We start from the raw sequence: 14928 nt of genomic DNA, 5'->3' as shown, positions 1-14928 counted from the left end.
CTGTTCCCTTAAAGTTTATGTAAGCCATTAAACATGAAGTAAAATAAAGCCATAACAAAAGAAACTGGGTCTAAATATTGCCTCAAGTGCTGCAGCGGATCATGTCAGAACATTTTGTTTCCTTCGTTTTTCATCCATGAGAAGTCGAGCTCTGTCAAGATGCTGAGGAGCTAAAGACCTCCTGGAAGGATCTGACTGATATGAGCACAAACTACTGAGCTACAAAATCCCTGCCTCAGCCATCAAGAAATGAGTCAAAATCAATAATCTGACTAAAAAGCCTACACGGTTCAGGTAAGCATGGACGACCCGGAGCAATCACCAGCAGCACTCGAACCTGTAGGAGAGTGAGTGAGTGAGTGTGATGAGTGAGTGTGTAAGTGTGTAAATGAGTGAGTGAGTGTGTGAGTGAGGTTTTATCCAACTGGTACATCGACAAAACTGATCAAAACAATCTGGATTTAGAAAACTGTGAATATCTAGAAGGTTTGAGCTTTAAATAAAGACAAAAAATATTCTGTCCAGTTTGAAATGATGCCGTCCACTCTTCATGCACTGGCTACTTACATTTATATTTCCAGCATTTAGCAGACGTTCCTTTCTAGATTGACTTACAGAAGTACAGGTGTAAGTGTTCTTTTTTATTAATAAATAGTATTAAAGATTACTAAGTGGGTGGCACGGTGGCTCGGTGGGTAGCACTGTCGCCTCACAGCAAGAAGGTCCTGGGTTCGATCCCCAGGCGGGGCGGTCCGGGTCCTTTCTGTGTGGAATTTGCATGTTCTCCCCGTGTCTGCGTGGGTTTCCTCTGGGAGCTCCGGTTTCCTTCCAGAGTACAAAAACATGCAGTCAGGTTAATTGGAGACACTGAATTGCCCTATAAGTGAATGGGTGTGTGTATGTGTGTGTGTGTGTGTGTGTGTGTGCCCTGCGATGGACTGGCGCTTGGGTGCTGGTACAGAGAAGAGCCTTGATGTTGATGCGTGGATCAGGAGGATCAGGACTAGCGAGACTTTTGGGTGGTAGAGATCTGGGTTTGATGAGTTCTCTAATGCCTAGTTCACACTACATGATGTGGCAGCTCGGAGGCAAATCGGCGTTCGCCCTGGGATCAAAAGTCGGCTCTCGATCGCTATGTGTGAACTGTTTAACGACTCAATCGCTCACAGACTCATGAAAAACATCCAGCACGCTAAATAACTGGACCTGTTGGCGACTCAGAATCATGTAGTGTGAAAAGTGTTGTGACCAGATTGTAATTGTTCTGATGGCAAGATACAAAGGGGAAACAGCACTGCTGGAGTTTTTAAACACCGTGTCCACTCACTGTCCACTCTATTAGACACTCCTACCTAGTCGGTCCACCTTGTAGATGTAAAGTCAGAGACGATCGCTCATCTATTGTTGCTGTTTGAGTTGGTCATCTTCTAGACCTTCATCAGTGGTCACAGGACGCTGCCCACAGGGCGCTGTTGGCTGGATATTTTTGGTTGGTGGACTATTCTCAGTCCAGCAGTGACAGTGAGGTGTTTAAAAACTCCAGCAGTGCTGCTGTATCTGATCCACTCATACCAGCGCAACACACACTAACACACCACCACCATGTCAGTTTCACTGCAGTGCTGAGAATGATCCACCACCTAAATAATACCTGCTCTGTGGGGGTCCTGGGAGTGTGAGTGTAGAAACAAGAGGGTGGTTTTAATGTTATGGCTGATCAGTGTATGTGGAACAGGGGTATAATATAGTTTATATCAGAATACTTCGGCTCACACAAGCTTTACAGTATTTGTGACCTTATCGTCCACACCAAATCATCATACCAACGAGGATTCATTGCAAAAAATAATTATTTGATTTCGATCCCTGCTGCTCACGTAGCCAAATCCACTCCTTCACTCAGATTCATTTATTTTTCCTGCTTGTTTTTACATATCAGTGCACAATCAGCTATGATCGCTCGCTTCTTGCTGACGTGCATTTCTGGATACTTCTTGCATGTACGTAGAGATTGACAAAATAATAATGTCACTTTTTAGTTTATCCTTATGAGAGTTAAACGACAGTGTGTGTAAATTTAAAGTGACTTTATGCACCAAATGAATAAAAAATTACAAAAACTAAAGTGGTTGAATAATTGTTCATTCTTTTTGTTAACACTTAATACCAGATCCAATAGTTTAATTTGAAACAAAATTGTTGGATGACCCATTAAAAAAAAAAAAAAGTATTAAAATAGAGTGACCTCTATGTGATTTACAGCTATAACAACAGCCACTCTTTGGAGAAGTCTTCTCACAAGAATTGGAAGCATGTCTGTGGTAATTTGTGACCATTCAGTCAAAAGATGACAGTATTTATAAGGCTTTATAAGGTTGTCTCAATTGATTCATTCCAGAGCTGTTCAGTAGGGCTGAGGTCAGGACTCTGTACAGGACACTGGAGTTTATTTAAGTTTCTTTAAAGGGCCTTCCCTAAACTGTTGCTGCCAAGTTGCAAGCATATAATTTCTCTTATATAACTGATTAATTATACCTGTTAGCAACTGTTGCGGCTGAAACATACAGTACATTAACAATATAGTTGTTTAATTTTTGGACCTACTATCAGCCTGACTGGAATTAACGGTGTTTAAAAACTAGTAAAAAGACTAAACCCAGACATCAGTGTTGGATTTTCAGTGTTGGACTCCAGTCCTGTCAGGTAGGTTTGGACACCTGAATATATCAAATTGCATAGAGGTCAATCTATTTTAATAGCATTTGTTTTTGAATCAGGATGTCCAACAAGTTCATGGTCAGTTATTTGAGCAGGTCCTTTTGCGCTCCTCCTCTCTGTCCACTGTACGTATTCCCAAAATTTAATACCTCTGGGAGAATTCTCTCAGTACAGACGGCAGCACTTTCTAATTAAATAATTAGGTTTTCTCATGGAGGGGTCCGGCGCAGTGCGTCACCCTCATTTCATCAAGCAATTAGAGCCACTCCAGTGCCCGAAGCTGGAGGGTTCACGCCGAGCCGAGGGTGGAGAGCGGCCTCCTCCTGACTCCTAATAATGAGATGCAAAACCTTGATGGAAAGACAATTGGAAAGCGATAATATGCTGAACCGCGCACGCACGCACACACACACACACACACACACACACACACACACACACACACACACACACACACACACACACACACACTATACGGCCAAAAGTAAGATAAGATGGCCTTTTATTATCCCACAGTGGGAAATTTGCAACGTTACAGCAGCTTTTAAGAATATAGAGACATAAAAGTGTTTATACATATATAAAAATAAAAATGTAAATATTTATAGAACAATATATAAAAATACACAAAATAACAGTGTTATTACAGTATTGCACTATTTTTTAAAACCATATAATTATTGTAATGAAAGTATTTGGACACCTGACCATGAGCTTGTTGGACGTCCCATTTTAAAAACAAATGGTATTAAAACAGAGTGACGTCTATGTGATCTTTTTGACTATAACAACAACCACTCTTGAGCAACTTCTTACAAGACTTTACAGTATGTCTGTGGGAATTTGAGCCCGTTCAGTTAAAAGATTTGACATTTGTATGGCTGGGCACTGATGTTGATTAAAAAATTTCTTCTAAATCGAGCTTTTCTTCATGTCTTTATAGAGCTTGTTTTGTGCACAGGGGCACAGTCATACTGAAACAGAACAGGAAAGGGTCTTCCCTAAACTGTTACTGCAAAGTTGGAAGCATGTACAAACTATTAGCATAGCAAAGTTTAAGAATATTGAACAATGATGATCAGTGCGTGACTCTCTGTACACGATACAGCGGCACGGTGGCTCGGTGGGTAGCACTGTCGCCTCGCAGCAAGAAGGTCCTGGGTTCGATCCTCAGGTGTGGAGTTTGCATGTTCTCCCCGTGTCTGTGTGGGTTTCCTCTGGGTGCTCCGGTTTCCTCCCACAGTCCAAAGATGTGCAAGTGAGGTGAATTGGAGATAAAAAAATGGTCCATGACTGTGTTTGATATAATCTTGTGAACTGATGAATGTTGTGTAATGAGTAACTACCGTTCCTGTCATGGATGTAACCAAAGTGTAAAACATGACGTTAAAATCCTAATAAACAAAGAAACTACGTGATACTGATCACTGCATGAACCCTCCTTGTGCAGGTGAAAAGAAGCGGTCGGCTGCTACACGTGTCGGAGGGGGTGTGTGTTAGTTACGGCCCCCCTTGACCCGGGTAGTGGTCTGCACTAGTGGAGGAAGGATATAACCAGGGTAAGTGGATATGACTAGATTGGGAGAACAAGTGGAAACACATAAATAGAATACCCTGCACATCTTCAACACACCACAGAACTGGACAATATTCTTATGCCGACCAATCAAAACCCTGAACTTTGCCATACTAATTGTTTTGCATCTTATTATTGGGTGTCATGAATCGGTCGTTCTCCACCCTCGACCTGACAGCTACAGGAACACTGATGCTCTGAGTAAATAAAATTATTTTCTCTCTTTCTATCTGTCTGTCTGTCTGTCTGTCTGTCTGTCTGTCTGTCTGTCTGTCTGTCTGTCTGTCTGTCTGTCTGTCAATGTATCTATGTATGTATGTATGTATGTATGTATGTATGTATGTATCTGTCTGTCTGTCTGTCTGTCTGTCTATCTATTTATCTGTCTGTCTATTTGTTTGTATAACTGTCTGTCTGTCTGTCTGTCTATCTAATTATTTGTCTGTCTGTCTATCTGCCTGTCTGTCTATGTATGTGTCTGTCTGTCTGTCTGTCTGTCTGTCTGTCTGTCTGTCTGTCTGTCTGTCTATCTCTCTGTCTGTCTATCTGTCTGTCTGTCTGTCTGTCTATGTATGTATCTATGTATCTATCTGTCTGTCTGTCTATCTATCTATTTATCCGTCTGTCCGTCCGTCTATCTATCTATTTATCTGTCTGTCTATTTGTCTGTCTGTCTGTCTATCTATCTGTCTGTCTGTCTGTCTATCTATCTCTCTGTCTTTCTATCTGTCTGTCTGTCTGTCTGTCCATCTACAAGACATTTAGATATTTTTGGACATGCCAATAATTGTGACACTAATAAAAAATTTAGTAAGATAATGAATAATAAAGACATAGTAACACTACACTTTATGTACAAATTGTACAATTTGTTCTAATAAAAGCTAACATAATGTCATGAATCTGTCATGCAGATCTTTCATACCAGCTTTTAAACCAAGTATTACACCAGCGTTATGTTACTGGTACCTGTATTTGTCATCACATGCTATTTTTTGTTATCAAATAAAACTGCTATAATACCTAAATCTCTCTCTCTCTGCCTGACAGATAAAAATATTACTCATTTGCACAGATTAGCGTGTGTGTTCATTTACAGATTCAGCATGACTGTCAGTTTTTTTAATGTTAGCTTTCTGAAGCAAACTGAAGTGTCTCTCCGTCCCGTCCACGTTGCTGTGTAGCGTGTAGCGTGTAGTATCGTCGCTCGCTTCAGTATAATAATCAGCTTTTCTAATGACATTCCCCCAGAGAGCAGGCAGGAAGCGCCTCTACAGAAAGTGATAATTACATGAAATATACATAGAGAATAAAAGGAGTTTGTTTACATAACGTGTCCCATAAATATCTGACTGGGAAGACATTGTTCTCCGGCTCCTTTTAAGCCTTTCTCCCAGGGACGCCATTTTAATGACATGATGGTTTAAAGAGACGCCGCTCCGCTTCGCTCCATATTTAATTAACTTCTTTTCTTCGCTGAAAAAAGGGAATTCAGAGACAAACACTCGATCACTCCGAGACCATAACAAATAACTTGCAGGAACAAATGTGTGTGTGTGTGTGTGGGGGGGGATACCTCATCAGGCTTTTTAAGATTATAAGATGCACTAAAAGTCAAGGATGGTGATTGAGCTAAAATGCAAAAAACAGAGATACGATTAGAATTGATTCAGGAAGTCACACAGATGAGTCTGATGGATTGATTCAGCGATTCAATCTAGCAAAAAGACACTACAGAGGAAGCTCGATTTAATGGACTAAAAGGGGGGAGCTGTGCTCCTTAAAATGCGATTGTCCAAAACAGCAAGGTTTTTTTTATTCCAGGGGGTGTGAAAATGTACAAAAACAGAACTAAGTTTCACAAAAGTGCTAAACATTCACTTATAGATAAATAGATATGTAAATAAGTCATGTAAAAAACAAGCACTAGAACTTAAAAAATGAAGCATAAAACACAGAGGAAAAAGGCGAGAACAAAGCGAGCCTCCCGACAAAACAAAGCCCATCACTCATGTACACAGAGAGACGAGCGCCAGCTAGCAGACAATTACTGATCTACTGGTATTGGTTCACTTCTCCTGGGAATTCTAAACAATCGGACCGGACATTCGGCTTTCCAGAGTTTGTCCGTTAAATCAGAAATCCGTTAAATGGAGGTTCCTCTGTACTTCTACTGTACAGGCTGAAAATGTGAGCAAATTGAACATAGTTCTAAATATTTCTTCACTTATTTATTCATTCATTGTCTGTTTTACCACCGCTTCATCCTGGTCAGGGTTGCAGTGGGTCTGATTCATTGGGCGAAAGCCAGGAAACATCCTAGACAGGTCACCAGGCCATCACAGGGCACACATTTTCACATGCAATTTCTAACCACACATCTATAGACTTGTGGGAGGAAACTGCTAGCACACCAGAGCTACTGGCAGGCCGGGCGCCTATACGGACAATGATTGGCTTGTCCAAGGGTGGGAATGCCATTATTCCTCATAATTGATGCAATTACAGGCTGGCTGATCGATGGCACCTGCACAGGGATGGGGGATAATGGAGATCAGTGCATGACTGCCATCTACTGTACAAGTGTTGAAGGGGGCGTGTGTTAGTTATATGTTAAATATATGTTAGTATCTCTCCTTTGTCCGAAGTGGAGGTCACCAGCAATAGAGGAAGTGAAATATGATTAGGTAATTGGGTACAACAGCCTCCAATGACAACAATAATAAAATATACTACAACGGCAACACTCCTGTTTTCTGTCATCATAAATAATAATAATAATAATAATAATAATAATAATAATAATAATAATAATAATAATAATAATAATAATAATATAATGATTAGTGATAATAATAATAACAACACAAATATTAGTAATAACAACAAAACAACAATAATAATAATTATAATAATAATATAATGATTAGTGATAATAATAACAACAAAAATATTAGTAATAACAACAAAACAACAACAATAATAATAATAAAAAAATATTAGTAATAACAACAAAACAGCAACAATAATAATAACAACACAAATATGAGTAATAACAACAAAACAGCAACAATAATAATAACAGCAAAAATATGAGTAATAACAACAAAACAACAACAATAATATTAATAATAACAACAAAAATATGAGTAATAACAAAACAACAACAATAATAATATTAATAATAATAACAAAAATATTAGTAATAACAACAAAACAATAATAATAATCATAATAATAACAACAACAAAAGTATGAGTAATAACAACAAAACAACAACAATAATAATAATAAAAATAACAACAAAAATATTAGTAATAACAACAAAACAATAATAATAACAACAAAAATATGAGTAATAAAAACAAAACAATAATAATAATAATCATAATAATAATCATAATAATAATAATAATAATAATAATAACATAAATTAAACGGTTAGTTTGTGAATCTGTTTCTATTTGTATCTCATTAATTAATCATCACTGCTTTAATTACGACCTCTGCTGGCTGCCTGAACTGAGACGAGGGATAATAGAGATCAGTGAGTGACTTTCTGTATGTGATACTGATTACTGTGTGAACCCGCCTCACGCAGGTGAAAAGAAGCGGTCGGCTGCTACACGTGTGGATGGGGTGTGCTCATGGCCCTCCTTGAGAGGTCAGCACTAGTGGAAGAAGGATATAACCAGGGTAATTGGATATGACTATGACTAATAAATTGGGAGAAAAAGGGGAAATGTATAAATGGAATAAAAATGGTTATTATACTGTATATGGATGAATGTATTATTTTTTTAGTATTTTTTGATACACTCAACCTGGTAGTTCCAGTGTGGATAAGGTAAGCTTCAGACACCAAACATGAGCTTTTTGACTCATTTTTGTAGGAGAAAACAAAAGCTTCATTACCAAACAGCTATTTTAAGGTCACCCTCATGTCCTATTTACACCAGTGAAGTGGGCGAACTGAACAAGATTCCCATTTACCTGCTTCTGAATCTTTATAATGAGTTGTAATAATGACGCATAGCGGATTAGTCCTGGAGCAAAACCCCTCCGTTCTATTCATATTTATGAGGCGTTTCTGCATTGGTGTTATGATGCAAAGATTTCTCACAGGATGCAATTCCGGCATCGATGTACATCCAACACGAGGTGTTTGACTTTCTTACTTACTGCTTGATACACTAACAAGCCAAAACATTAAGACTGTTCACCTATTATACTGTCGGAACACCTCTGACCCATCGAGACGTCGACTCCACAAGACATCTGAGGTAGTCCTGTTGTATCTGGCATCAAGATGTCAGCAGCAGGTCCTTAAACTTGCTGCATCACAGAAGTGTAAATGACCTTTTCCAAGGGCACTGACACCATCCCATACCATGACAGACCCTGGTACTGACACCATCCCATACCATGACAGACCCTGGTACTGACACACCCCCATACCATGACACACCCTGGCTTGTGGACTTGTTGGTGATAACAGTCTGGATGGTCCTTTTTTATATTTGGTCCGAGGCACACGGCGTCCATTTTATCCAAAAATGACCTGGAATGCTGATTCATCTGACCACAATACACGTTTCCACTGTGTGATGGTCCATCCTAGATGCCTCCGAGCCCAGAGAATTCGATGCCGCTTCTGGACATGGTTAACATAAGGCTTCTTTTTTGCACAGTAAAATTTTAAGTATCATTTGTGCAGTAACTCTGTATTGTAGAGCTTGATAAAGGTTTGATAAACTAATCCCTCACCCATGTGGTTATATCAGCTATTGTTGAGTGGAGGTTCTTGATGCCGTCTGAGGGATTGAAGATCACGGGCGTTCAGCTTAAGCTTGCACCCTTGGTCTTTACGCACTGAAATTCCTCCTGATTCCTTGAATGGTTTAATGATATTATGCACTGTAGAGGGAGAAATATGCAAATCCCTTCCAATCTTTCTTTGAGGTTCATTGTTTTTAAACATTTCAATCATTTTCTCACACATTTGTTGATAAACTGGATCCTCTGATCATCTTTACTCATCAAAGACTCTCAGCCTTTCCTGGATGCTGCTTTTGTACCAAACCATGATTACAATCACCTGTTTGGAATCACATCATTATTTAGTTTTTTCACCTCATTACAAGCCCCAAATTGCCCCCATCCCTGGAAAAAAGTTTATTTTATTCATATTTTTTTTTCCAAATGCATGAAATATAATAATGAATTACCACCAGCTGCTGGCTGACGTGTTTTGCACTTTTTGTGTGAATGAAGAGATTATGAATGTCTGTATTTGCATGATCAGAGCCTTATCATTTATCCATCTAATGAAAACTTCACACTACGTTCACACACAAAAATCCCAGTAAATTACAGAAAGTCGGTCTGTAAACAGCTACAGGGAGTGCACACTTCCGTAGACGTCGAGGGTGTGGGTCAGCAGCAATGACCTATGGATAGATACACTATATTGCCAAAAGTATTCGCTCGTCTGGCTTCACACATACAGTGTATCACAAAAGTGAGTACACCCCTCACATTTCTGCAGATATTTAAGTATATCTTTTCATGGGACAACACTGACAAAATGACACTTTGACACAATGAAAAGTAGTCTGTGTGCAGCTTATATAACAGTGTAAATTTATTCTTCCCTCAAAATAACTCAATATACAGCCATTAATGTCTAAACCACCGGCAACAAAAGTGAGTACACCCCTTAGTGAAAGTTCCTGAAGTGTCAATATTTTGTGTGGCCACCATTATTTCCCAGAACTGCCTTAACTCTCCTGGGCATGGAGTTTACCAGAGCTTCACAGGTTGCCACTGGAATGCTTTTCCACTCCTCCATGACGACATCACGGAGCTGGCGGATATTCGAGACTTTGCGCTCCTCCACCTTCCGCTTGAGGATGCCCCAAAGATGTTCTATTGGGTTTAGGTCTGGAGACATGCTTGGCCAGTCCATCACCTTTACCCTCAGCCTCTTCAATAAAGCAGTGGTCGTCTTAGAGGTGTGTTTGGGGTCATTATCATGCTGGAACACTGCCCTGCGACCCAGTTTCCGGAGGGAGGGGATCATGCTCTGCTTCAGTATTTCACAGTACATATTGGAGTTCATGTGTCCCTCAATGAAATGTAACTCCCCAACACCTGCTGCACTCATGCAGCCCCAGACCATGGCATTCCCACCACCATGCTTGACTGTAGGCATGACACACTTATCTTTGTACTCCTCACCTGATTGCCGCCACACATGCTTGAGACCATCTGAACCAAACAAATTAATCTTGGTCTCATCAGACCATAGGACATGGTTCCAGTAATCCATGTCCTTTGTTGACATGTCTTCAGCAAACTGTTTGCGGGCTTTCTTGTGTAGAGACTTCAGAAGAGGCTTCCTTCTGGGGTGACAGCCATGCAGACCAATTTGATGTAGTGTGCGGCGTATGGTCTGAGCACTGACAGGCTGACCCCCCACCTTTTCAATCTCTGCAGCAATGCTGACAGCACTCCTGCGCCTATCTTTCAAAGACAGCAGTTGGATGTGACGCTGAGCACGTGCACTCAGCTTCTTTGGACGACCAACGCGAGGTCTGTTCTGAGTGGACCCTGCTCTTTTAAAACGCTGGATGATCTTGGCCACTGTGCTGCAGCTCAGTTTCAGGGTGTTGGCAATCTTCTTGTAGCCTTGGCCATCTTCATGTAGCGCAACAATTCGTCTTTTAAGATCCTCAGAGAGTTCTTTGCCATGAGGTGCCATATTGGAACTTTCAGTGACCAGTATGAGAGAGTGTGAGAGCTGTACTACTAAATTGAACACACCTGCTCCCTATGCACACCTGAGACCTAGTAACACTAACAAATCACATCACATTTTGGAGGGAAAATGACAAGCAGTGCTCAATTTGGACATTTAGGGGTGTAGTCTCTTAGGGGTGTACTCACTTTTGTTGCCGGTGGTTTAGACATTAATGGCTGTATATTGAGTTATTTTGAGGGAAGAATAAATTTACACTGTTATATAAGCTGCACACAGACTACTTTTCATTGTGTCAAAGTGTCATTTTGTCAGTGTTGTCCCATGAAAAGATATACTTAAATATCTGCAGAAATGTGAGGGGTGTACTCACTTTTGTGATACACTGTATATGAATTTGAGTGACTCCCATTCTTAATCCATAGGGTTTAATATAATGTCGGCCACCCTGTGCAGCTATAAGAGCTTCAACTCTCCTGGGAAGCCTTTCCACAAGGGTTAGGAGGGAATTTTTGACCATTCTTCCAAAAGCGCATTTGTGAGGTCAGACACTGATGTTGGATGAGAAGGCCTGGCTCACAGTCTCCTCTCTAATTCATCCCAAAGGTGTTCTATCGGGTTGAGGTCAGGACTCTGTGCAGGCCAGTCAAGTTCTTCCACACCAAACTCGATCATCCATGTCTTTATGGACCTTGTGCTTTGTGCACTGGTGCGCAGTCATGTTGGAACAGGAAGGGGCCATCCCCAAACTGTTCTCACAAAGTTGGGAGCATAAACTTGTCCAAAATCTCTTGGTATGCTGAAGCATTAAGAGTTCCAAGAGAACTAAGGGGCCGAGCCCAACTCCTGAAGAACACCCCCACACCATAATCCCCCCTCCACCACACTTTACACTCGGCACAATGCAGTCAGACAAGTACCGTTCTCCTGCAACCGCCAAACCCAGACTCGTCCATCAGATTGCCAGACAGAGAAGTATGATTCGTCACTCCAGAGAACACGTCTCCACTGCTCTAGAGTCCAGTGGCGGCGTGCTTTACACCACCGCATCTGATGCTTTGCATTGCGCTTGGTGATGAAAGGCTTGGATCCTATCACGGTACCACGCTGGAATTCACTGAGCTCCTGAGAGCGACCCATTCTTTCACTAATGTTTGTAGAAGCAGTCTGCATGTCAAGGTGCTTGGTTTTATACACCTGTGGCCATGGAAGTAACTGGAACACCTGAATTTAATGATTTGGATGGGTGATTGTATATTTTTTGCAATATAGTGTATGTAGAGAATTCCTCCATGGGCCAACCGTGCTGGTAGAAAGATAGCATAGCAACGACATGCTTAGGATAACTGTTGTAAAATGAATCTTTAACACAGTGCAGAAGTCTGAGATCCAAAACCGAGGCTGCATTCACAATGAGCGACTGGTACCAGAGGCCACCGAAACCCTTCGGCTTTTTTTTTCCTAGAAAAAAAATGATAATTAGCTGTTGGGGGATCCGCGGGAGTCCGAAAGGTGCTCGGCGGTCTTTATCGGAGGAACAGAGTGCGAGAACAATCTGATCCAGAGGCGCTTAGGCTTCGACTGCGCTCGGCGCATCTGCTGCACAGCGCATGTGAAACACAGCGTACTTGTTATCTGGTGTATTTGTAGTAAAGCGCGGGGGTGGATGTGCTCGCCGGTGCCAACTTTCTCTCAAACTCCTCCAGGACCTGAAGGCGATATTCACAGTTCGTTGCTTTTTTCCCCTCCAATTATCACCTGAAACTTATTTCTGTGTTTCTTTTCCGAGCCTGCTGTGAAAGATCCGCCGCTTAAACCTCTGCAGAACTTTTTTTTCCGGTACTGTTACTGAGTTTAGGACCGGGTTCTGAAGCCCAAGCTGCCCAGGGCTGAGATTTGGAAACACAGACGACTCTAAACCAGCATTTGTCGGTTATGGTGTACCGGAGAACAGTTGCCCTGCCTAGATCAGCGTTTTCCTTCTAAAGCAATACGTCGATAAAATCCAGCTGGCAAAAAAAAACCAATTCTTGGCTTGTGTTCAGGGGATTCAGTTTCAGCAGGAGTTTATATGATGCTGAGCTGGTGGTGGTAGTACAAACACTATTTCCAGAAAAGTTGGGACATCGTTTTGTAAATACATTTGAGCTTATATTTAGAAGAAGAATGTCATAACATTAAAACCACCTCCTTGTCTCTACACTCACTGTCCATTTTATCAGCTCCACTTACCATATAGAAGCACTTTGTAGTTCTACAATTACTGACTGTAGTCCGTCTGTTTCTCTGCATGCTTTGTTAGCCTCCTTTCACTCTGTTCTGTAATGGTCAGGACCCCCACAGGACCACCACAGAGCAAGTATTATTTAGGTGGTGGATCATTCTCAGCACTGCAGTGACACTGACATGGTGGTGGTGTGTTAGTGTGTGTTGTGCTGGTATGAGTGGATCAGACACAGCAGCACTGCTGGAGTTTTTAAATACCGTGTCCACTCACTGTCCACTCTATTAGACACTCCTACCTAGTTGGTCCACCTTGTAGATGTAAAGTCAGCCAGCGGGGCGCTGTTGGCTGGATGTTTTTGGTTGGTGGACTATTCTCAGTCCAGCAGTGACAGTGAGGTGTTTAAAAACTCCATCAGCGCTGCTGTGTCTGATCCACTCATACCAGCACAACACACACTAACACACCACCACCATGTCAGTGTCACTGCAGTGCTGAGAATGATCCACCAGCTAAATAGTACCTGCTCTGTGGGGGTCCTGACCACTGAAGAACAGCATGAAACATACAGTTTTGGAAACTGCTGGGCAGTGGTATCTCAGTGGTTGAAGTGTTGGACTAGTTATTAGAACATTGCTGGTTTAAATCCCACCAAAGCCACGTTGGTTTACCTTCAATTGCATCTGCTAAATGGGCGCCCAGGTGGCACAGCGGGATTTTCCTCTAGCACACCAGGGCTGGGAGTTTGAATCTCAGCTTTGCTACCGGTCGGCTGGGTGCGATCTAGCGGCACAATTAGCATTGACTGCAGCAGACAAAATTGGCCACCAGGGGGCGTGGACCAGATGAATATACCCTTCTCAGACAACATTTAAAAAGTGAATTAGCCGGTCTAAATTGCTCTTATTTCTGATTGAGTAAACGCAGTGTTTTACGCTCTTGGTGCACCCGGTGTTTCTGGGTAGCGGAGTGACCCGTCGAGATGAACCCATGAATAAATGAATAAATTAAAATGCGCGTTAGTTTTCCGACATTTAGAGAAGTCTGGAGGGCATGAGGACGGTTTCATTTTGCCTGTGCCCACTACCAGTCCAAGCTTCCTGCCTCCAATTTCTGATTCGGTAGAACCGGTGCCCAGTGTGATGCCACGTGCCAGTAAAATCCTTGTTTCCGAGCAGCAAGACAGGTTGCGGCCCGCTGTGTCGCACACTCAGACGACAGACAATGCGGCTGTCCCGCTCTCGCCCCTACACGTACGTTTAATTAAATCACAAACAGGAGCGCAGGGCCGACACCCGCTCTAATAGAACGGGAGAACCGGGCCAGGATGCCGCTGGCAAACACGGAGAGCTGGATGCCTCTGAATACCCTTGAAGCTTATTAAAAGTGCCTGGCAACATTAGCCGCTAACCATAGCGGTGCCAAACGCGCGTTTGTTTTTAATGGTTAAACTGGGAGAGATGGACTGTAATGTTTCAGCGCGTGCGAGGGCGTTCGGCTTAAATTCCACCAGACTGCCGGCATCACAGATGTGAAAGCGGCGCCGCGAGCTGCCCGCCGCCTCTTTATGTCAAAGAGTCTCTGTTCAGCCGTGGTGTGGTCTCGAATATCCGCTTGTGTTAGGCGCATTCACATGAGAGGCGGCAAAAC

Source organism: Trichomycterus rosablanca, chromosome 4 (assembly GCF_030014385.1).
Source record: "Trichomycterus rosablanca isolate fTriRos1 chromosome 4, fTriRos1.hap1, whole genome shotgun sequence".
In the NCBI taxonomy this organism is placed as follows: domain Eukaryota; kingdom Metazoa; phylum Chordata; class Actinopteri; order Siluriformes; family Trichomycteridae; genus Trichomycterus; species Trichomycterus rosablanca.
Note: the sequence above shows the minus strand (reverse complement) of the source record.